Here is a 23,341-nt window from a genome sequence, read left to right as displayed (position 1 = left end):
TGGCTCTGGCGGCGAAGCTGGTTCGTTCTGGCTCTGGCACATTGTGCTTGGCCTAATTCCGTTGTCAGTCTTGAAGGGTTGCCCGGCTCCTTTTGTCTATGGCTTTGGCTAGCGTTTCCTTCTCGGGAAATGGCCACGTCCTTCCTCGCTAGTGGGCTCGCTTGCTTGGTTCCTTCTTTGTCTTTGGGGTCCGCTTTTGGGGGCTGGCTCTGTGGGTTGCTCTTCGAGCTTGGCTCCGGTGTGGTCCATTTTACTTTGAGCTGGCATGGTGTGCCCCATTTACGTCCGGCGATGGCCAGCAGCCTTTGCAGCAGCTTGACGGTGGAACTGGCACCAGCTCTGGCTGGGGTTGCATCCGTCGCAAAAGCTTCTATCCCTGCATATCCTAGGCGGGGTGGACTGCTGTGGTCTTTTCTGGGGGATTTTTTTTTCTTCTCTTTTTCTCTTGCCTCCTGGTGACATTGCTGTTTCTGGGTTCCAGGTTCCATCTCGGTATGTTGGTCAGGACCTTGCCTTATCCTGGTGAGCTCTAATCTATCTGTGGTTGCTTTCGGTTGTCCAGGTGTGTGCTCGCCTTTCACAGCTGCCACTTGGAACTTCTGCCTCTATTGATTCCTGGATACCTTTGTGGGCCATTTTGGGTACGCTGTGGAGGCAGCTGGTCACATTCCCTCGCCTTTCACCTTTGCCTTTCTTTGGTTCTAGCCCTGCAGTCCGCTGCACCATAGGCATAGGTGCCACATGGCTTTCCATGCAGGAGGTGGATTCTCGTGCCAGATGCCATGGTGGGGACGCCGCGGTGCTCACCGGGCAGCTGAGGGTTTCTCCTGGGGATGACCTGGCTGGGCTCTGCCTACCTGTGGCCTTCTGTCGTCGGGCTTTTCTCAGGGCCAGTTGTTGAGGGGATTTGGGTGTACTTTCCTGTTTCTAGTTTTCTTCAGGCTTCATGCCACCTCCTCTTTGTTTGGCCAAGGGTTTGAAGCTCTTTCCTTCCTGGGCTCGCGATTACTTCTGTGTGATCACTAGGAGTCGCTTGGGGTGGCCACAGATTTTTCTTTGTGTTACCAGCTATGGTGGTTTGCTGATGGTAAGCAGACCGAGGTGTGTGGTGTCCCACCTTAGTGGTGGACTGCTTTGGTACATCCCATTCGTCTCGGGATTGATCTGCAGGATGCTATGGAAGGTAAATTAGTCCTTACCTGATGATATTTTTCCCATTAGTTTCAACAGATCAATCCAGAGGCTCGCCCTTTGTGTTTCTTGATTGCGTGGTTCTTTCAGTTCCATCAGGTTCATTCATTTGGATTTTATTAGAAAAAATAAATATAAACAAACGACAGAGCAAGCTACAGTTCTCCATTTTGGTTGTTTCCCTCCCGCGGGAGCGGTTGAGAAGGACCCTACATGGTTTTTTTTAGAGGTAGGAGAGGATATATATGTTGGATTTCCTCTTCATATATATGTTGGATTTCCTCTTCCTTCTTCCACTGCTTGGATATCGACAGTACTAAGTGAGGTTACGATGGCTGCACATACCTACATATGCAAACCTCCTGAGATTCTCTCTTATCTCTACCTGCTAGTAGAGGGACATAACCCACTCGTGTCTGGATTGATCTGTTGGGACTAATTGAAGGAAAATTATCAAGTAAAACTAATTTAACTTCCACAGCATCCTGCAGATCAATCCTGAGATGAGTGGGATGTACCAAAGCAGTCCACCACTAAGAGGGGACACCACACACCTCAGTCTGCTTACCATCAGCAAACCACCATAGGTGGTACCGTGAAGAAAAATCGGTGGCCACGCCAAGTGATTCGTAGTGACCACACAGAAGTAATCGCGAGCCCAGGAAGGAACACCTGCAAGGAGGGAGCAACATCAGGCTATAGTAGCTCTGGACTCTATGCATCAGTGGTGACTCTGTCAGGGCTAGAATTGGGATTTTTGTTTCCCTCTAGTGGCCACCAGGATTATTTTCAAATGATGGTGTCTCATATTTGAAAATAAGGGTAATTTCCTTAGTGTCACAACAGACTGGCCTAGGCATGGGTTGTTCATTCCTATCAGGTGGGTAGAGACTGAGAACTACAGAATTCTGGTAGAGTGTACAAGCTGTTCAGTCCCTCCTAGAGTCGGTATTTCTCAGACTCCCAGCAGGTGGTAGAGGTGTGAGCCTGTGCAGTCTTGATCTGGTAGGCCTGGGGATTTCTAGCCCTAAGGGATGAGTGTGTGTGTGGAATGTTAATGGGGTCAGCAGTGTTTGTAATTCATTGTGGCTCCTGACTTCTCTGTTTCTCTCCCAGGGTTCCTTCTTAGCTGCTGGTTGGGGCTGTGTCCCATGGGGGTCACATTGTGCCGTGGGGGTGGTCAATCCTGAGTGTCCAGGTCCTCTTCCCCCCCCCCCCCCCCCCCGCCTTTCCTTTTTGTTTCTGGAGGTCCCTTTTTGACTCAGCTGATTCACTAAAGTGTAGTTGTATACCTTGTAGCAGATGTTCTCTGTGGCTAGCAGGATCCTATAGCCACCTAGGTGGTGACGACATTGGGATGGAGCTGTCAGATGTAGCCTCCCAGAACTCAGACTTATGAGACTTCATAGGTGTTACATATTTTGTCCAAAAATGGTTCCCCCAGTCCATTTCTTTAGTGGAAAGGAGGGATTGTTTGCTATAAGATCCTATTATCCAAAGGGAACAGCGGTTTATAGGTATGCAGCTATGCTTTTTCCTTATGGTCGCAGAAATAATGGCTTTCATTCTTCCTAGTCTTCAATCTGTGAGGATGTAATGGTGGAGGAGGTTTTGAAGCATTATGTGGAAAGATTCTGAAAAGCTGCCCAATTGAAGACACTGTCCAATTCTGTGGCCTGCTGAAGTCAGTAGTATCTAAAATTTTGCACAGACAACCATGTTATAGTTTTATAAATATCTTGTGCTCACATTGCTCGGTCCCTGCTGACCCCCCAGTCAAAGCAAGGGATGAGCTTTTGACTGGCTCCAGCAGAGCATAGCCGCTATCAAAATATCCGTCCTGGGAGACTTGCCGGTTGGGGGGAGTTTGAAGTTGGGGGTTTTTTTTTTTTTTTTCAAGAAAGGTGGCCCCTTATAACTTCCGGTGGGTTCTACAAATAGTCCGTCTCATATACGCCCTCAGTTGGTATCCAAAACCTCCAGATTGCCCCCCAAGAGCTCATTCCTTCAGCTCTCAGCACAAACAGGTACTCTCAGCCCTTCTGAAGGCTCTTCTGGTCGAGCCCGTTCCACCAGAGGAAGAAGGGCGGGGGATTCTATTCCAGGTACTCTCTTGTTCAGAAGAAGATGGGGAATGCATCCCATCCTAGACCTAAGGGCCGTAAACAAATTCCTGGTCAAAGAAAAGTTCAGGATAGTTTCCTTGGGCACCCTTCTCCCCATAATCCAGGAAAACGATTTGCTATGCTCTCTGGACATAAAGGATGCATATACTTGCATCCCAATATTTCCAGTCCACCAGAAGTATCTACAGTTTTGGCTGGGAACACATTACCAATACCACATGTTGCCTTTTGACCTTGTCAGCTCCCAGGATTTTCACTAAATGTCTAGCGGTAGATGCAGTGTTGCTACGCAGACTGGGAGTTCATGTGTTCCCTTATCTCAACAATTTGCTAGTGAACAGCACCTTGGAGGAGGGTGCTCAGGAGTCCATGTGGAGGACTGTTCGGGTGCTAGAGCTACTAGGGTTCATTTTAAATTATCCCAAGTCCCACCTTTGCCCTACCCAACAATTGGAATTTGTAGGAGCCCTTCTTGACACACACAAGGTTCGAGTTTTTCTTCCGTGGCTGAGAGCAGACTAATCACACTGGATTCACAGATTTGAGCCTCTCGGCAGGTTATGGCAGATATTTAGGCTCTTGGGTCATATGGTGTCCACAGTGTATGTAACACCCGTGACACATCTTCACATGAGATCAGCCCAATGCACCCTGGCTTCTCAGTGGTGGTATGCCACGGGTAATCTGGAAGATGTCATCCAAGTGTCCCCAGAGCTTGTTCAATATAAAGTGCCCGACATGGCCATGTTTCGCCAGTATAAAAATGGCTGCATCAGGGGCAGTGGGACACCAGCTAATTAAAACCTTCAAAAATGCTCAGGCTATAAAAACATAGAAAAGGCCTGGCATACAGTTCACTGTGGGTGGCAGCCTTGGTCTGTTATAGGGGCTGTTTTCTTCATTTGTCATTAGCCTCACATCCTGATTATTTTTTTTTTAAAAGGAGTCTGTTGTCTTAAACACCTGGTGCACCCTCCATGGAACCTCCATTTGGTACTTTAGGCACTGCAGAAGACCCCTTTTGAGCCGTACGTTGAGCTTCTTTGAAAGATCTTACTCTCCAAGTGATTTTTCTCATTGCGTTCTCTTTGGTGCGCCAGGTGTCGGAATTTCAGACATTGTCCTATTGCAATCCTTTTCTCTGCTTTTCTTCTAATGGGGTGATGGTACGCATGGTTCCTTTCTTCTGAGGTGGTATCGACTTTTCGCTAAAATCAGCTGTTATTTTTTCCCGCTTTTCAGGGGGATAGTTACCCACGGGATTTTTGTTCCCTGTGCTTGCTTGATGTCTGCTGTGTCATCTTCCGTTATCTGGAGGTGACCGAGTTTCGTCGGTTCATTTGTTCATGCTTGCCTCTGGGCCTCACAAAGGAAGGCGTCGTTGAAAGCGACTTGCTCGCTTGGAGAAGGGCGCAATTGCATCCGCATATTTGCTGACGAGTAAACCGCTTCTGGCCAGTTTTCAGGCACTTTCTACTTGAGCTGTCGTGACTTCTTGGGCAGAGGCCCTCCTGCTTTCTTTGTACGAAATTTGCAGGATGGTGACATGGTTGTCGAGTTATACGTTCTCCAGACACAACCGTTTGCACATCTCCGCATGTTCAGACACCTCCTTTGGTGTCTCGGTGCTCTCTGCAGGAGCTTCTGATTCCCACCCTACTTAAGGATTGCGTTTCTATATCCCACTAGTCTCTGGAGTCATCTGTTGCTGGCGCTAAGGAACGAAATATTGTCGTACCTAATCATTTTCTTTCCTTTAGGTGCAGCAAATGAATTAAAAGGGCTCCTCCCCTCCCCCTGGTTCTGTACTTTGCGACCTCTCGGTTAGTTTTTTTCTGTTGAACCTTGTTGCATGTTTTGGTTTTAGATGGTATTTTACGTTCAAATTCTGGTTTCCAGGTTGTGAATGTAATTTTTCCCTTTGGGGAAGGAGAAATATTCTAATTCTGCATCCTTCTTCCTTTGTTATGAGAAGTCCTGAATGGCCAAGGAGCATTTTGTCCTATAAGGCACTTCAGTTCAGCGCTGTTTATCTCCACTTGCTGGTAGACGATCACAACCCACTAGTCTGTGGATTCATCTGCTGCTTCTAAAGGAAAGAAAATTATCAGGTAAGACATCATTTTTCGGTACTAGGCAGGGCTGGGAAGTTTGAAGTTGCCGAGTCAGCCAGATAAACTTGGATAGTCCAGGGAAGCCTAGTCTCAAGAACTTATTTTGCTCCTTAATGAGACCTTTCTTCTGAGGAAGGAGCAACCTGGAGGAGCCTCAAAGTACCCAGGTAGGAAGAGGGAAGGGAAATGGGACTTGATATACTTTTTTTCTGAGGTTTTTGCAACTACATTCAAAGTGGTTTACATATATTCAGGTACTTATTTTGTACCAGGGGCAATGGAGGGTTAAGTGACTTGCCCAGAGCCACAAGGAGCTGGAGTGGGGATCAAACTCAGTTCCCCAGGATCAAAGTCCACTGCACTAACCACTAGGCTAATAGGAGCTGCCTAAATATTGGCCCTTTGGTTCAGGAGGCCCCAATTGTCTCTGAAAGAGGATTTAGTAGAGAGGGAGCCCTTAATTTCTGAGGATTTTCTGTGTTTGGGACTACAGCCTTAGACCAAGGGATCTGGAAAATGATCCAGACATAGGAAGTGGCCCCTCAGGATGAAGATGCCACTGTGAATGAGGCTGCTCCCACAGGAGTGAGTTGCCTTATCTGATCACCCAGGTCTTGAAAGTGCTGATATCAGATGCAGAGCTGTTGGAGGGGGCAAAGAATGAGGACCCATTTTTGGTGGAATTGGAAGCCCCTCGAGCCTTCTGATGCAGGTTTTTAAAAAGACATGATTGCTGCAGAATGGATGTCCTGCATATAGGACTGAAGCAAGACTACACCCCATTCTTGTGGCTTAGGAGGAGGGTCTTGCAGCTCCTAAAGGTTGATGTGCTGTGTCCATGGTCATCATGAAAACTATGATCCCCTTGGTATGTCTGAAGGATATTGAGGATTGTAGACTGAACTCCCTGCTCAAGCAGGCCTTTGAAGTGACTTCCCTGTGCTTGCAAATTACTATCTATGGAAGCCTGATGACCAGGACTTGTCTTGCGATGGACCAGAAGTTTGTCTGGGATGGAGTAGGTAGCAGGGATGAAGACCTGTCTGGGGCAGTGAAGCTGGAGATGAAAGTGCTCTTTGTAGTGTATATCCTTTGATATGGTGTGGACCTCTGCTGTGGGGATAGCTTTTTCTCATGGCATGGAGGTTATTATGACTTTGAAATTGGGCAATGGATATCTGGTTGAAGAGTGCCTGGGAAAAAAGCCATATAAAGTAAAGCTGTTTGGAAAGGATTTGAAAAAGCAAGTGAAGAGCTTGACTGAAACCAAGAATCCTTGGTTCCAGGAGGACTGTTCTAGGTCAGGATACAGAGTGGCCTCCAGGAGATGGTTCTGGATGGCTTGGCAGTACAAGCTGAGACATGTGAGTGGTACTTAGTTGGGCAGATTTCCATCCTGGGTTTAGTCCATTGTGGTTATAGATAAGGTGTTTGGGATGCCACTGCTGGCTGCACCAGGGGCCAGCAGTCCACACATTGTGGTTTTGAGGGCCTACTCCTTGGTTCATTGCAATGGGCGGTTGCCTAAGGCATTTTGTACAATGGTGGGCCCAGATAAATAGTGGGTTCTTGAAGTGATCTGGGATGGGGTATGTTCTCAAGATCGCTTGTCCTCTGTTAGATTCCTTTGCTGTTCTTGAGTAAATGCGGCCGCAGTTGAAGCCACTTTGTCAAGGTTGGTAAGCCTTCATGTGGTAGCCCAGTTCCCACAGGGAGAACCTGGGATGAGGAGGTATTCCATCTATTTTGCTGTGCCCAAAAAGGAAGTAAGTTTCCGTCCTATGTTAGATCTCAAGCAGGTTAATAGGCTTGAGAATTGTGATAACAGATTTGAGACCCTCAGATCTGTTATATGCTGTCTGGAGCGGAGAATTCCTGAAGTCTCTAGATCTGACAGAAGCTTATCTGCACGTTTCCATTCAAGCCGAGCATGGGAGGTATCTGCTGTTTACAGTCCTAAGCTTTCACTGTCTGTTTTGCCCCTTTCTGTTTGGTTTGGCCACAAATGATCTAGACCAGGACGACAGTTCTTTTCATGACTCTATGCAAGGAGCAAACATCACATGGACACTCCAGAATAAATATATTTATATATACTTAGCACTTTATTATCTGCCGATGTTAAATCAGGGATCACAAAGTCAGGTGGCAATACAGTTACTGTTCATCAGAAGGCAGTTGGCACAACTAGAAGGTAATGCATCAAGCAGATGGTGCAGAAACAGTGGAGACTTCCATCCCCAGGGAATACTGAGGTAAAGGAAGATCACAAACACCAGCTCTGAAAGCACCAGGTCCTGTACCGATCTTGCCACCAGCATCTGCAGACAAGATGTTTTGACAAACTGTCCCCAACAAAGTTCCAACAGAAGGTCCCTAAGGATGTTTTAAGCAAAAGTCCCAAACAGTGAAAGCACACAGTAAGGATTATACTCAGGCTACAGGAGACATCACCACCACCTGTATGCAGAATCAGAAAACACAAACATTAAAAAAAACAAACTTGTTTATAAGAGATGTCTTGTTGGGATTAGAAAGGAAAGTTATTTTCCTCTAGACTGTGACTTGTAGTGTTTCTCATGGACTGATGATAAGAATCCAAACAGGTATTTTTCTTTACTAACTAAAATGCACTTTCTAAAGCAGAAAATGTGGTTTTAAAAGATGGTGCTTCAGCAATGAATGAATTCTTTGCTTCGGTCTTCACCGAGAAAGATTTGGGTGGGATACCGGTGTCGGAAATGGCATTTCAAGCGGATGAGTCGGAGAAACTTACTGACTTCACGGTAAACCTGGAGGACGTAATGGGGCAGTTCGGCAAACTGAAGAGTAGCAAATATCCTGGACCGGATGGTATTCATCCTAGAGTACTGATAGAACTGAAAAATGAGCTTGCGGAGCTACTGCTAGTGATATGCAACTTATCCTTAAAATCGAGCGTGGTACCGGAAGATTGGAGGGTGGCCAATGTAACGCCCATTTTTAAAAAAGGCTCCAGGGGAGATCCGGGAAATTATAGACCGGTGAGTCTGACGTCGGTGCCGGGGAAAATGGTAGAGGCTATTAAAAACAAAATTACAGAGCACATCCGAGGACATGGATTACTGAGACCGAGTCAGCACAGCTTTTGTGTGGGGAAATCTTGCCTGACCAATTTACTTCAATTCTTTGAAGGAGTAAACAAACGTGGACAAAGGGGAGCCGGTTGATATTGTGTATCTGGATTTTCAAAAGGCGTTTGACAAGGTACCTCATGAAAGGCTACAGAGGAAATTGGAGGGTCATGGGATAGGAGGAAATGTCCTATTGTGGATTAAAAACTGGTTGAAGGATAGGAAACAGAGAGTGGGGTTAAATGGGCAGTATTCACAATGGAGAAGGGTAGTTAGTGGGGTTCCTCAGGGGTCTGTGCTAGGACCGCTGCTTTTTAATATATTTATAAATGATTTAGAGATGGGAGTAACTAGCGAGGTAATTAAATTTGCTGATGACACAAAGTTATTCAAAGTTGTTAACTCGCGACAGGATTGTGAAAAATTACAAGAGGACCTTACGAGACTGGGAGACTGGGCGGCTAAATGGCAGATGACGTTTAATGTGAGCAAGTGCAAGGTGATGCATGTGGGATAAAAGAACCCGAATTATAGCTACGTCATGCAAGGTTCCACGTTAGGAGTTACGGACCAAGAAAGGGATCTGGGTGTCGTCGTCGATAACACACTGAAACCTTCTGCTCAGTGTGCTGCTGCGGCTAGGAAAGCAAATAGAATGTTGGGTATTATTAGGAAAGGTATGGAAAACAGGTGTGAGGATGTTATAATGCCGTTGTATCGCTCCATGGTGCGACCGCACCTTGAGTATTGTGTTCAATTCTGGTCGCCGCATCTCAAGAAAGATATAGTAGAATTGGAAAAGGTGCAGCGAAGGGCGACTAAAATGATAGCGGGGATGGGACGACTTCCCTATGAAGAAAGACTAAGGAGGCTAGGGCTGTTCAGCTTGGAGAAGAGACGGCTGAGGGGAGACATGATAGAGGTATATAAAATAATGAGTGGAGTGGAACAGGTGGATGTGAAGCGTCTGTTCACGCTTTCCAAAAATACTAGGACTAGGGGGCATGCGATTAAACTACAGTGTAGTAAATTTAAAACAAATCGGAGAAAATTTTTCTTCACCCAACGTGTAATTTAAACTCTGGAATTCATTGCCAGAAAATGTGGTGAAGGCGGTTAGCTTGGCAGAGTTTAAAAAGGGGTTGGACGGTTTTCTAAAGGACAAGTCCATAAACCGCTACTAAACGGACATGGAAAAATCCAAAATCCCAGGAATAACATGTATAGAATGTTTGTATGTTTGGGAAGCTTGCCAGGTGCCCTTGGCCTGGATTGGCCGCTGTCGTGGACAAGATGCTGGGCTCCATGGATCCTTGGTCTTTTCCCAGTATGGCATTACTTATGTACTTATGTACTTATAATGAGCTGGGCTCCAAAAGCCTGATTTTAACTATCATCATCTAGTTTTTTTTTTTTCCAGTGTGCATCCCTAGGGACCTTCCAAGCTTATGGTCATAGTGGTGGCAGATTTTGAGATGAGGGAGTGTCGCAAGCCCGGTGCCCGCCCTCTTCTCCCTCAGTCCTCCGCCGGTCCGCCTTTGTTTCCTCGGTACCGCCCAGAATTTTAAAAGTCATCTTATCTCGGGGTCCCGACAGCAGCAGTGAAAGGCTTGCAGGCTCGGTGCTTCAGCCTTCCCTGCTCTGTCTGTCAGCTCTGGTCCCGCCCTTGCTAAGGTGTTGGATATGAGAAGAACATTGTCTTCTCATTGATGTAAACTGCACTGAACCCTAAACAGGAGATGTTAGTGGTGTATAAGACTTAAATTGAATTGAAGGTGGATGAAAGGTTGGCCTCTTTGTGTGTGTGTGTGTGTGGGGGGGGGGGGGTTGTGATAACTGGTTGACATGTAACCTCTTTGAATCTGTCGATAATCCATTTGTCCACCACTGTGCTTGAATACTCTGTGTAATCAAAAACTTGGACCATGCTTCTGGTAAGTCTTGCATAGGCATATTGATAAGGTTAGTATTTCTGTATATTGGTAATAAGGTCTATAATAATGTGCTGTTTGACGAGAAGTTTGGTGGTGGTCAGTGTTTTCCACAACTAGCAGTTGGATGGGAGAATAATTTATTTTTATCAGCGAGACTTTTTTGACCATCTTGCCAAAAGGAGTCTTTCCAGTGCATGGGGCATCTACTAATCAATTTATATCTTTACGAAGGGCCAGTGGTCCTCAACCAGGCCATTCTTCTTTGGCTATTGCTGCTCCCCATGATGCTGTATCATATGCATTGTAGTCCAGTCTAGCAAAGTACTTAATCCGCTTGTCTAGTTCTTGAATTTTATTAGATGTTGTCTTAAGTGGTAGGAGTTGTTGTTTTTTTATTTTTTTTTATTTTCCGGAATAGTATACTCATATCACCCCTCTTCTCAGGTCACTTCACTGGCTTCCAAGCAGATACCGCATATAGTTCAAGCTTCTCCTTCTTACCTACAAATGCACTCAGTCTGCAGCCCCTCATTACCTCTCTACCCTCATTTCCCCTTACGTTCCCGCCCGTAACCTCGGCACACAGGACAAATCCCTCTTCTCGGTACCCTCCTCCACCACCGCCAACTCCAGGCTCCGCTCATTCTGCCTCGCCAAACCCTATGCTTGGAATAAACTTCCTGAGCCCTTACGCCAAGCCCCCTCCCTACCCATCTTCAAATCCTTGCTCAAAGCCCACCTCTTCAATGTTGCTTTTGGCACCTAACCTTTATACCTTTCAGGAAATCTAGACTGCCCCTATTTGACTGACTGTACATTTGTCCTTTAGATTGTAAGCTCCTTTGAGCAGGGACTGTCCTTCTATGTTAAATTGTACAGCGCTGCGTAACCCTAGTAGCGCTTTAGAAATGTCAAGTAGTAGTAGTAGTAATTGATGAGCAGCTATTCTAGCGTTTAACGTGGCATTCTGGAATGTTTCCTTGCTTAGTATATTGAGCAATTTTGGGTCCTTTCCAGTGGAAGCATTAGAATGTGCTTTGATACTCGAGTGCTTATTTGAGTGCCAGTGAGTGGTGTGGCAACTGCAGTTTTCCCATGCCCCATTTGTACTTTGTCTCTGGCCTTTTGAATTTAGGTTCTGTGGATAAAAGGGCTTACCAGACCTGCTGTTTTTCAGGAGGTTCTTATGAATGGGTGCTATAACACCTTTGGAGCATCTAATACTTTAGAATACCTAGGAACTCTGATTTTTGGATCAGGCCTTCCAAACTAGACAGCTGCCACACCAAGGTCCGCAAGTGGATGCTCGTGAAGAGCTGGTATGATTGGATACGGGCAGCGAGAACAGCGGCCTGATATGTTTTCCTCTCAAAAGAGTTCAAGGTCCTAGCTTCTCTACCTGGGGGCGCCGAAGCATAGCCCTAGAACTCTTGGCACTTTTGAGGGCGGAGTCCACCACCATGGAGATATGGGGTAACTGAGACCTCATTAACCCAGGCTCACCGTGGATCTGATACTGAGAATCTGTCTTCTTAGGGATCACTGCCTCTTTAGGTGGAGAAGTGTAGTCCAGGACCTCGAACATCTCAGCCCTGGGCTCATCCTCCACGTCTACAGGAAATGGAATGGCCCGAGCCATTTCCTGTACAAAAAGATGAGGAGAGGCTTTCAGGTGGAGGGGAAGGTTCAGAGGGAATCCCAAAGGACTCACCTGAGGAGAAGTACCTTTCAGGTGGAGGGAAAGCTGAAATTCATTCTTAGGTGGTGGTTGGGGTGGATCTAATAGATGTCCAAATGAACATTTACGGTGTGGTTACTGTGATGGACTTGGACTTACTTCTGAATCCCATTTGTTTGATCTGTGTGTAAATTAGACACAGATCTCTTGTCCAAGAAAAGACATTTAGGAATATGAAGAACTAGTGACTCTTAATAAAAGACCTGGGGAACACTCATGCTCCTAGTCAGAATGCCCCTTAATTGGAGAAGCGGTGTCTTGACCTGTCAGGCTCGTAGTGCTTTCTCAGGTGTTCTCTCTATAACTCTATAATTGCAGGGTGAAGTTGATATGGATATTTAGAACTTTTTTTTCTTTGGAATGACATGACTACAGGAGGTGGTAAGGGGAGGCAGTCTGTCTTCCCTTGATCTGAATCAGCAGAATGCTTTTTCTTAAGCTGTTTCTTAGGACTCCTGCTCTTATGTATGTTCTTAGCTTCATTACACTGTGCTTGCATTGCTGCTGATGGTTCCCTTTCAAACCAGCACTGCTTCAAAGGGGATAGACTTTGCATGTCTGCATGTGGCGATCTGTCTGACAGTGTCTCAGGGTTGTGCTGGTCTCAGTGGAAGTTGGAGGTGAGTCATTAGTGCAGTGAGTCCACGCTGGGGAGCTCCTGCCTTCTTTGTACTTACTGACCTCTTATGATGATTTCAGTGCTGGAGAGAGGAGCTTCCATCACGGGGGAGGAATGCTTATTGGAGAATTCAGTGTTGGTGCTGATCCTGTCTGTATTTCAAATGTGCTGATGTCTCTGATTTTGATCTCTTCTCTCTGTTGAGCAGAAAGAGCATTTTAGTGGACTATTTTCCTCAGATTCTGGCAGCTCTCATTTCCTCTCTAAAAGCATTTTTATAGCTCTGATCTTGTGTATCCTGGGTGACATTCAGGCACATTCTGAGTGGTTGTGCATATTGAGAGGGCCTTATACACTGGACATACAGATTGTCCATTTTCCAGTCACATCTTGTGTAATGTTTAAACCATGGTTAAGTTTCTGTCATTGTAAAGGTTATCACTTCTAAGTTAAATTCAGATTTGAACACACCGGACATCACTGACTAGTGTGTGTGTCAATGACATCCACCCTGCCAGCCCCCTTCAAATTTTGTGTGTCCTCAAGGAGGTGGGCATTTCTAAACACATTCTTTTTGTCTATTGAGACATGCATTGTCTTTCAAGCATGTGACTGTTCCTCCATTCACTTCCTCCTTTCTGTTGTGAGCTTGGGTAAAGAGGCAGAATGATGATGAGGGCAGCCATTGGCCCAGGGCCTTTCGTTTAAAAACACTGTCATAGTAGATGACGGCAGAAAAAGACCTGCACGGTCCATCCAGTCTGCCCAACAAGATAAACTCATATGTATATACCTTACCTTGATTTGTACCTGTCTTTTTCAGGGCACAGACCGTATAAGTCTGCCCAGCACTATTACCTGCCTCCCAACCACTGGCTCTGGCACAGACCGTATTAAGTCTGCCCACCACTATCCTCGCCTCCCAACCCCTCTTTCCCCCCCCCCCACCGGCTCCGCCACCCAATTTCGGCTATGCTCCTGAGGATCCATTCCTTCTGTACAGGATTCCTTTATGTATATCGCACGCATGTTTGAATTCCGTAACCGTTTTCATCTCCACCACCTCCCGCGGGAGGGTATTCCAAGCATCCGCCACTCTCTCCGTGAAAAAATACTTCCTGACATCTTTTTTGAGTCTGCCCCCCTTCAATCTCATTTCATTTCCTCTCTTTCTACCGCCTTCCCATCTCTGGAAAAGATTTGTTTGCGAATTAATACCTTTCAAATATTTGAACGTCTGTATCATATCACCCCTGTTCCTCCTTTCCTCCAGGGTATACATGTTCAGGTCAGCAAGTCTCTCCTCATATGTCTTGGAACGCAAATCCCATACCAATCTCGTAGCTTTTCTTTGCACCGCTTCAATTTAGCATCTTTATCTCTCTCAGAGGTTTTTGTGCAGGGTTTTGTCCGAATCGAAGACTTTTCTTAGTTCTGTCTTGTGTCCTTGCCCTTGCAGAGCATGGCTAGCTGAGAATTTATTTTCCTCTCATGATCACTGTCCTGTTCGAAGGCCCATGAAATCTCCATCTCATGTCTGGGCTGTATCTGCAGAAGACATATATATCTTTAAGCAGCCTTTTGATACTTTTAAACACTATAGTTTGGATGTTTACACCAAGGAAGAGGCTACATTTCTCAAGGCTTCCTCCCACCTTTTTAGCGATGAAGAGCTTCCCATGTTTCTGGACTGGTCTAGCAGGATGATGAGAAATTTACATACATCAGTTACCTTCATTTTCTTGAAACCACCTATACCAGTCTGGGACCCTTTGGGGAGGTGCAGGTCTGCAGACAGCATGGGCCTCCTGGATTGATTGTGCTGCTTCAGGTGTACTTTGTTCTCAGAGGACAAGCAGGTTGTATTATACTCACAGTTGGGTCAGCGATCCGCGCCGTCCCGGGAACTGGCGTTTCAGAAAGTTTGCTAGAGCCTTCTGAGCGCGCGGAGTGTCTTCAAAAAGCGTGCTTCTCTTTATTTTCTTTAGTTCATTTTTCCCCCCGGTAAAGTTTCCTTTATTTTCCGTTGCGGCCGTGTTGTTTAGGCTGCTCGGTCGGGTCCTTTCCTCTTTTTGTGCCCTTTTTCTTGGCACTGTCGAGACTTGATTTAGCCGGTGCTGTCTTCCCTTCCATGTCACCGAAGACTCCCAGCGGCTTCAGACGCTGTACTCGGTGCAACCGGACCATCTCAGCCACAGATACCCATTCATAATGTATCCATTGCCTTGGGTCTAACCATAGCCTAGCTCGTTGTGCCCTTTGTCTTCGTATGAAGAAAAGGACAACTGGCTCGAGAAGCCCAGAGAGAGAAACGTTTTGGGGCTCGGTCCGGTCCTTCGACATCTGCATTGGAACCAAGGTTGGCAGTATTGACATCAAGGGACGCATCGACATCGGGAGTGGAGGTAGGCATGACTGCTGAGAGGCCATGGCATGTTGGGAGCAGTGAGGCATTGAATGGGTCTCCACCTGCCTTGAGGGCTCCTGCTATGCAGGCCTCTCCGGGACCGTCCATCGTTGGACCTGACCCCAAGGCAGCATGGGGATTCAACATCGTCCTCTTCGGCACCAAGGAGCCTCAGTGAGGTGCATCGAGTGAAGGCGAAGAAGCACCCGACACCATTCTATACAAGAAGTGCTCCTGAACCCTAGGTAACGCTGCCACTGACTGCTCCACCTGCCCCGCAGCCTCTTCTGATGGCAGCTGTCGACGAGTACGTTCGGGCCTTGCTTCCAGAGCTTCTGGAGGGACTGCTGCGTACATCTGCATCGACGTTGGGGGTGCTTGCCCCTATTGCGTCACCTGCTGCTGCTGTCTCTGGCTCTCCACCCGTGGTGAGGTTCTTGAGCTGACTGCCCCAGTGTGATGACCCCTACTTGACTGTATGTACATTTGTCCATTAGATTGTAAGCTCTTTGAGCAGGGACTGTCCTATGTTAAATTGTACAGCGCTGCGTAACCCTAGTAGCGCTTTAGAAATGTCAAATAGTAGTAGTAGTAGTGAGCTCGGTGCCGTGTGTAGCTCTGGTATTGGCTACCACCCAAGTCAACTTCCCATCAGTGTCGGTGGAGGAAGCTTCGCCGCAGTTCATGTGGGGGTTGGCTCCTCGACATTGCCATCGAGACCATGGGTCTTCGGCGTCGAGGCTGGTTCGCTCTCGGAGGTCACTAAGGGAAATGCTTTCCGACACCGAGGAGGAGCGCTCGTGGAAGTCAGGGGAAGATCCCAGGTATTTCTCAGATGACTCCTTTGGTATTCTTTCTGAACCTTTCCCTCCACCTGAAAGGTACTTCTCCTCAGGTGAGTCCTTTGGGATTCCCTCTGAACCTTCCCCTCCACCTGAAAGTCTCTCCTCATCTTTTTGTATAGGAAATGGCTCGGGCCATTCCATTTCCTGTAGATGTGGAGGATGAGCCCAGGGCTGAGATGCTCGAGGTCCTGGACTACACTTCTCCACCTAAAGAGGCAGTGATCCCTAAGAAGACAGATTCTCAGTATCAGATCCACGGTGAACCTGGGTTAATGAGGTCTCAGTTACCCCATATCTCCATGGTGGTGGACTCCGCCCTCAGAAGTGCCAAGAGTTCTAGGGCTATGCTTCGGCGCCCCCAGGTAGAGAAGCTAGGACCTTGAACTCTTTTGGGAGGAAAATGTATCAGGCCGCTGTTCTTCTGCCCGTATCCAATCATACCAGCTCTTCACGAGCATCCACTTGTGGATCTTGGTGTGGCAGCTGTCTAGTTTGGTCGATGCCCTCCCTCCAGAGCAGGCTGAACATTTTTGCCAGCTGGTCAGGCAGCAGAAGGCGTGTCGTAAATTTAAGGCCAGGGGCGCATACGACACTTGACGTAGCATCCAGATACTCTTCCCAAGGTATAGCAATGCACAGACTCTCATGGCTGCGTGTTTCTGACCTGGATCCACTCAGTCCAGCAGAGAATAGTGGATGTTCCTTGCCTGGGGGATAATATTTTCGGAGAGAAGGTAGAAGATCTGGTTGACCAGATCAAGAAGCACACGGATGCTATGGCTTCTCTCTCTCGCCGGGCGCCTTCTGCTACTGCCTCAACTAGGAGGTATTTTGGTGGATCACATAGTGCCCCCTTTTTCTATTCCAGGCGTAGATATACTCTGGTGTCTCCCCAGCCTATTGAGGCTCAGCCCCAGCGCGCTCATGCCTGTCAACAGCAGGCCCCTTCTGCTCCCCAGCAAAAGCAAGGGATGGGCTTTTGACTGGCTCCAGGAAAGTATAGCCAAACTAAAAAGTGTCCTTGCCGGTTGGGGGGAGGTTAATGTTTTTTCACCAAAGGTCTCTTTGATAACCTCCGACTGGTGGGTTCTTCAAATAGTTCAGTTGGGATATACCCTCAATCTGGAATCCAAACCTCCAAATTGTCCACCGGGAACTAATTCGTTCTGCTCCCAGCACAGGCAGGAACTTGTAGAGGAACTCTCTGCCCTTCTAAAGGCCCATGCATTCGAACCTGTTCCACCAGGGCTGGGATTCTATTCCAGGTACTTCCTTGTGCAGAAGAAAACGGGGGATGCGTCCCATCCTAGATCTAAGGGCCCTGAACAAATTCCTGGTCTGAGAAAAGTTCAGGATTGTTTCCCTGGGCACCCTATCTCCCCAAGACCCGGACAGACAATCTTTTGCCCCTGGTGTCCATGGTTCGAGCATCTCAACAAGTCACAGCTTGGCAGATGTTGAACTGTGGAGGCCTTGTGCCCCAAGAGTCTCATGTTACACCCATGGCACGTCTGCTCATGAGATCTCCTAAATCGACCCTAGCTTTTCAGTGGTGTCAAGCCACGGGGAACCTGCAAAATGTCATCCGTCTGTCCACCGACTTTGTCCATTCTCTCCAATAGTTGACAATTCGATTCAGTTTGACCATGGGGTGTGAGAGCTGTGAGTGAGATTTTGGCGCCGATTCGCACAGCTCGTTGTTTTGCCTTCAGTGTTATGGCAGGCAAACTCCTCCGGTGTCGCGCGTGTTCGCGCCGAGGTGTGGAAATGCCGGGAGGACAGTGTCGTCTGTGTGGCGAGCCGAAGCAGGCTTCGTCGATGTCGGCTCCCCCTGAGTTAACCGCGGAGGGTGCCACGAATTCGGGGGTGTCTGGTGCAGCGGGAGCTCCGGCAGGGCTGGCGTCGGCGAGTTTAGTTTTGGCGGGAACGTTCACGCGTCCCGCGGAGTCTGTTGGTTTTGGGCCTGCTGCCCCCGTCTCGGCTCCGAAAGGTGTGCCTGAGGGTCCAGGAGGCGTTGGTTTTCCTCCGGAGTTTGTTTGGACCCTTTACCAAGCCTGGAAGTCGGGACCCCCCATTTAGAGGAGGGGGCTAGTCCAGCACTGGCTAAGAGGCCTCGGTTTGAGTGGTCAGACAACGGGGAAGGGTTCTCTCCTGTAGGGTCAGAAGGTGCTGTTAGTGAGCTAGGGGATTTGAAGGATCTCAGGATCCGGATTTTGTGCTTCCTGGAGAGGATCCTTCCGTAGTGAGGATTTTTCATAGGGAGGAACTTGCAGAGCTCATTGAGCAGGTCATGTCCACCCTTAAGTTTGAACAGCCAGAGGCGGTTTTGGGGGGAGGCTAGACAGGTGGATACCTTGGGTAAGGGTATTCAGCGGCAAGCAAGGTCCTTCCCCATGAACAAGGATCTCCGGGATATGGTGTTTCAAGAGTGGAATTCGCCGGATTCTCCCTGTAAAGTTTCTAAGGCAATGGCGAGGCTTTATCCTCTTCCTCAGGAAGATAGAGATTCCTTTAAGGCACCCACAGTAGATGCTGTGGTGACAGCAGTTACAAAAGCCACGGCCATTCCGGTAGACGGTGGGACAGCTCTCCGTGATCCCCAGGATAGGAGGCTTGAATCCTTTCTCAAGCGGAGTTTCGATTTGTCGGCCCTCGCTCTGCAGGCCTCGGTTTGTGGGGGGCTGGTTGCTCGGGCATGTTTTCTTTGGGCCGAGAAGCTTCTTGATGATTCGGTGGAGGTTGGGACCTCGGGGGTTCAGGATTTAGTCAAGTTGGAGATGGGAATCTTCCTTTTTGACTGATGCACTTTATGATTTGCTGCGTGCATCGGCCAAAAATATGGCTATGCTGGTGGGGGTCCGTAGGGCCTTTTAGTTGCAAGGTTGGGTCGCTGACACGGCCTCTAAGGCTAAGCTGTGTTCTCTTCCCTTTAAGGGGTCCATGCTTTTTGGTGAGGATTTGGATAAGTTGGTACGCGGTCTCAGCGATGCCAAGGCCCCTCGTCTTCCGGATTTTTGTCCCAAGGCAGCTACCAGGGGTACTTCCTCCTGAGGTCGGTTTAAGGAGGCTCGACGATATAGGCCCGGGAGGACTAGTGGGGCTTATAGAGGTCGGTTCTTCCAGTGCACCCAGTCCTTTCGGGGGAATCGTCGCGGAGGGCGTGACATTTCCGCGGGAGGACAGGTTGCGGGGCGTACTTCGCAATGAAGGTGTGCGGGCCCAGGCTCTGGTTCGGGTAGGGGCTCTGCTGAGTCTGTTTTACCAGAACTGGGCCCAAATCACTTCAGATCAGTGGGTTCTCGAGGTGGTGCGAGACGGATATGCACTAGAGTTTGACAGTTCGCCTCCCGAAAGGTTCCTGGAGCTCCCTTGTCATTCAAGTCTCAAGTGGGCAGCAGTACAGGACACGCTGGCTTGTTTAATCAGTCTGGGGGCAGTGGTACCTGTTCCCCCCCCCCCCCCCCCCCCCCCCCCCCCCGCTCAGCACCGCTCGGGCTGCTATTCGATCTATTTTGTGGTTCCAAAGGAGGAGGATGCCTTTTGGCCTATCTTAGATCTAAAGAGAGTCAATGCAGCTCTCAAGGTTCCCTCTTTTCGCATGGAAATGTTGCGGTCGGTCATTGTCGCGGTTCAGGAAGGAGAGTTTCTCACGTCATTGGATTTGACGGAAGCTTATCTGCACATTCCCATTCGTGCCGCTCATCAGCGATTTCTTCGGTTTGCGGTATTAGGGAAGCATTTTCAGTTTTGTGCTCTGCCTTTCGGACTAGCAACGGCTCCCCGAACATTTTCCAAGGTTATGGTTGTAGTGCCGGCGGCCTTGCGGAGGCAAGGTATTCTGGTGCACCCGTACCTGGACGATTGGCTGATTCGGGCCAAGTCCCGGACGGAGAGCGAGATGGCTACTGCTCGAGTGGTACAGTTGCTTCAGTCTCTGGGCTGGGTAGTGAACTTCGGTAAGAGTCATCTGGTGCCGTCGCAGTCTCTGGAGTATCTGGGGGTCCTGTTCGATACCAGGAAGGGTCGAGTGTTCTTGCCGGGTCCTCGGATTTGCAAGTTGCAGGGTCAGATTCGTCGGTTTATGGGGGAATCGGCACCGACGACCCGGGAATATCTGCAAGTCCTGGGGTTGATGGCGGCCACCATAGAGGTAGTTCTGTGGGCCCGGGCGCACATGCGGCAGTTGGTCAGCTCTTCTCAGTCGTTGGTCACCTCTGTCTCAGGAGTTGGACATTCACCTTCAGCTGTCAGTAATCCCGCGCCACAGTCTTCGGTGGTGGCTGGACTCATGCAATCTGGAAAAGGGAATGCCGTTGTAGGCCCCGCAGTGGGTGGTCCTCGTCACGGACGCCAGTCTCCAGGGCTGGGGGGCTCATTGTCTCGGGCAGGTAGCTCAAGGTCGCTGGTCTCGAATAGAAGCTCAGTGGTCCATCAGTCGTTTGGAAACTCGGGCCATTCGGTTCGCGCTTCAGGCCTTTCAGAGTCTTCTAGTTCAAAAAGCAGTCAAGGTTTTCTGCGACGCCACCACCGTGGCTTATGTCAACCGTCAGGGGGGCACAAAGAGTCAGGAGGTCGCGGAGGAGGCGGCGCTGTTGTGCCAATGGGCGGAGATTCATCTTCTAGCGCTTTCCGCGGCACATGTGGCTGGAGTAGACAACGTGGATGCAGATTACCTGAGCAGGCATACTCTAGACCGTGGGGAGTGGTCTCTACATCGGTCGTTGTTCCGTCGCATTGTGTCGGTCTGGGGGCTTCCCGTGGTGGACCTGATGGCAACGGCCCGCAATGCTCAGGTTCAGAGGTTTTTCAGTCGACGGAGGGATACTTGAGCGGAAGGGATCGACGCTCTTCTGGTGCCCTGGCCTCAGGGGTTGCTGTATGTTTTTCCTCCTTGGCCGTTAGTCGGTCGCGTAGTTCAGAGCATCGCTCGGCACCCCCTGACAGGTGATTTTGATAGCCCCGAATTGGCTGTGTCGGCCGTGGTACGGGGATCTGGTACGACTGGCAGTAGCGGACCTTCTTCCGTTGTCAGATTCAGTGGTGGTGTGTCAGGGACCGATAATTATGCCAGATCCGGATCGGTTCTCGCTTACGGCCTGGCTCTTGAGAGGCACAGGTTAAGGAAGAAAGGTTTTTCGTCCAGAGTCATCGCCACGATGTTGAGCTCGCGTAGGCAATCCACTTCGTTGGCGTACGTCCGGGTCTGGGGAGTCTTTGAGCATTGGTGCGCAGGTGGACAGGTTCTTCCTTTTCGCGTGTTGGTGATGGATGTTTTGGAGTTTTTGCAGGATGGCATGGACAGGGGTCTGGCCTTGTCCTCCTTGAAAGTACAGGTGGCGGCTTTGTCGTGTTTTCGTGGGAAGGTTCAGGGGAAGTCTTTAGCTTCTAGTCCTGATGTTCGTTTTTTGAAGGGTGTTAAGTTGCTGCAACCGCCCCGGCGGTGGATGGTGCCTCCGTGGGATTTGAATCTCGTTCTGGATGCTTTGGTTAGGCCGCCGTTTGAGCCCTTGGTTTCTGTTTCGGATAAGGATCTTTCCCTAAAGACGGTTTTCTTGGTGGCTATTACTTCAGCTCGGAGGGTGTCGGAGCTTCATGCTTTGTCGTGTAGAGAACCCTTTTTGTCTTTTTCCAAGGAAAAGGTTTCATTGCGCCCGGTGCCATCCTTTTTGCCCAAGGTGGTTTCAGAGTTTCATGTTAAGTCATTTCCTTGCCAGTTTTGGGTATGGGATGCGGAACAGCGTTGTCTGGCAAACTTGGATGTGCGGAGAGTATTGCGCTGTTATATTTCCAGAACTCGGGAGTATAGAGTTTCGGATCGTTTGTTCGTTCTTCATGGTGGTGCAAAAAAGGGTGCGGCAGCTTCCAAGGCAACGATAGCAAGATGGTTGAAGGAGTCGATTGCTTCTGCTTATTTGCTAAAGGGTCGCGTGGTTCCTAAGGAGTTTGCGGCTCATTCTACCAGGGGAATGGCGGCCTCTTGGGCGGAGAGTAGTATGATTCCTCCGTTAGATATTTGTCAAGCGGCGGTTTGGTCGTCATTGCATTCCTTTGTGTTAAGCATTATAGGATTGATGTGCATGCCAAAGAAGAGGCAGGCTTTGGGGCTGCAGTGTTGACCTCTGGCCTTCGTGGATCCCGCCCTTAGGGTCTTTACTGCTTTGGTACGTCCCACGCGTCTTGACTGGTCTGGAGGGTCGTGGAGGAAGGTGAAATTAGATCTTACCTGCTAATTTTCTTTCCTCTAGACCCTCCAGACCGGTCAAGGCCTGCCCTGTCTGTATTGTAGGCCAGGAGGTATGCTTTGTCTGTTGATTATCTCTTGGCAGCTGTTGATTGTGGTGTCTATGGTTTCAGACTCTGTTTTTACAAGTTTTGTTGGTATGAGTCTGGGCAGGTGTGACCGAGTTTGGTAGTCCACCTGTGGAAGCACACCCGACAAAAGGACACAGTGAGAGAAATGAAGAAAGTGTCCAGTTGGCAGTGACCACGTACAGGGTTGCTGGTTATAGTTAGTGTTATTGTTTCTCTGCTTTGTTAGGTTTATACTGGCTAGTGGATGTATTGCACAGGTTATATATACAGTATTCAAAAGCTCAGTGTTTCTCAGTCTCCCTCTGCTGGTAGGAGGACATAACCCATGCGTCTTGACCGGTCTAGAGGAAAGAAAATTAGCAGGTAAGATCTAATTTCACCGTGGTCTTCAGTCCACACATTCACATCACACTACTGCCTTGAGCAGAACACCTGAGTTGACAGTGTTTGGGCAGTCAGTGCTGCAAAATCTGTTTGAGGTTTAGAATCCAACTCCACCCTCCTAGGCCCTTTTTGTTCTGTTCCAGGCTGCACTCTCAGTTATATATAGTTTCAGATTAATCTATGTTATGTCCTCGCTGTTGTGAGGTCCAGTTGACCAACGTTTGTTGTTTTGGGTGAGCCTGGATGGTAGGGATACCCAAACTGTGAGTATAATACAGCCTGCTTGTCCTCGGAAAAAGCGAAGATACTTACCTGTAGCAGGTTTTCTCCAAGAAAAGCAGGCTGATTATTCTCACAAACCCGCCCACCTCCCCTTGGAATTGTCTCCTCTTTCTCTTTCTTTTTACTCTTCACTAAACTGAGGAGCGCGGCATGCGGGAAAACAGCGCATGCGCAGTCTGAGGTGTGGCGCGCTCAGAAGGCTCTAGCAAACGTTTTGCTATTTGAAATGCCGGTTCCCGGGCCGGTGTAGATCGCCGACCCAACTATGAGAATAAT

General features: G+C 48.6%; 1 protein-coding gene across 1 annotated transcript in view; it reads left to right on the top strand.

Moving 5' to 3' along the window:
- The window catches only part of MYEF2 (myelin expression factor 2), a 219,210-nt gene that overhangs the window by 24,495 nt on the left and 171,374 nt on the right, over positions 1–23,341 (top strand).

Source organism: Microcaecilia unicolor, chromosome 1 (assembly GCF_901765095.1).
Source record: "Microcaecilia unicolor chromosome 1, aMicUni1.1, whole genome shotgun sequence".
Taxonomy (NCBI): domain Eukaryota; kingdom Metazoa; phylum Chordata; class Amphibia; order Gymnophiona; family Siphonopidae; genus Microcaecilia; species Microcaecilia unicolor.
The sequence above is the reverse complement of the archived record's forward strand: the minus strand, read 5'-3'. Positions and strand labels throughout refer to the sequence as shown.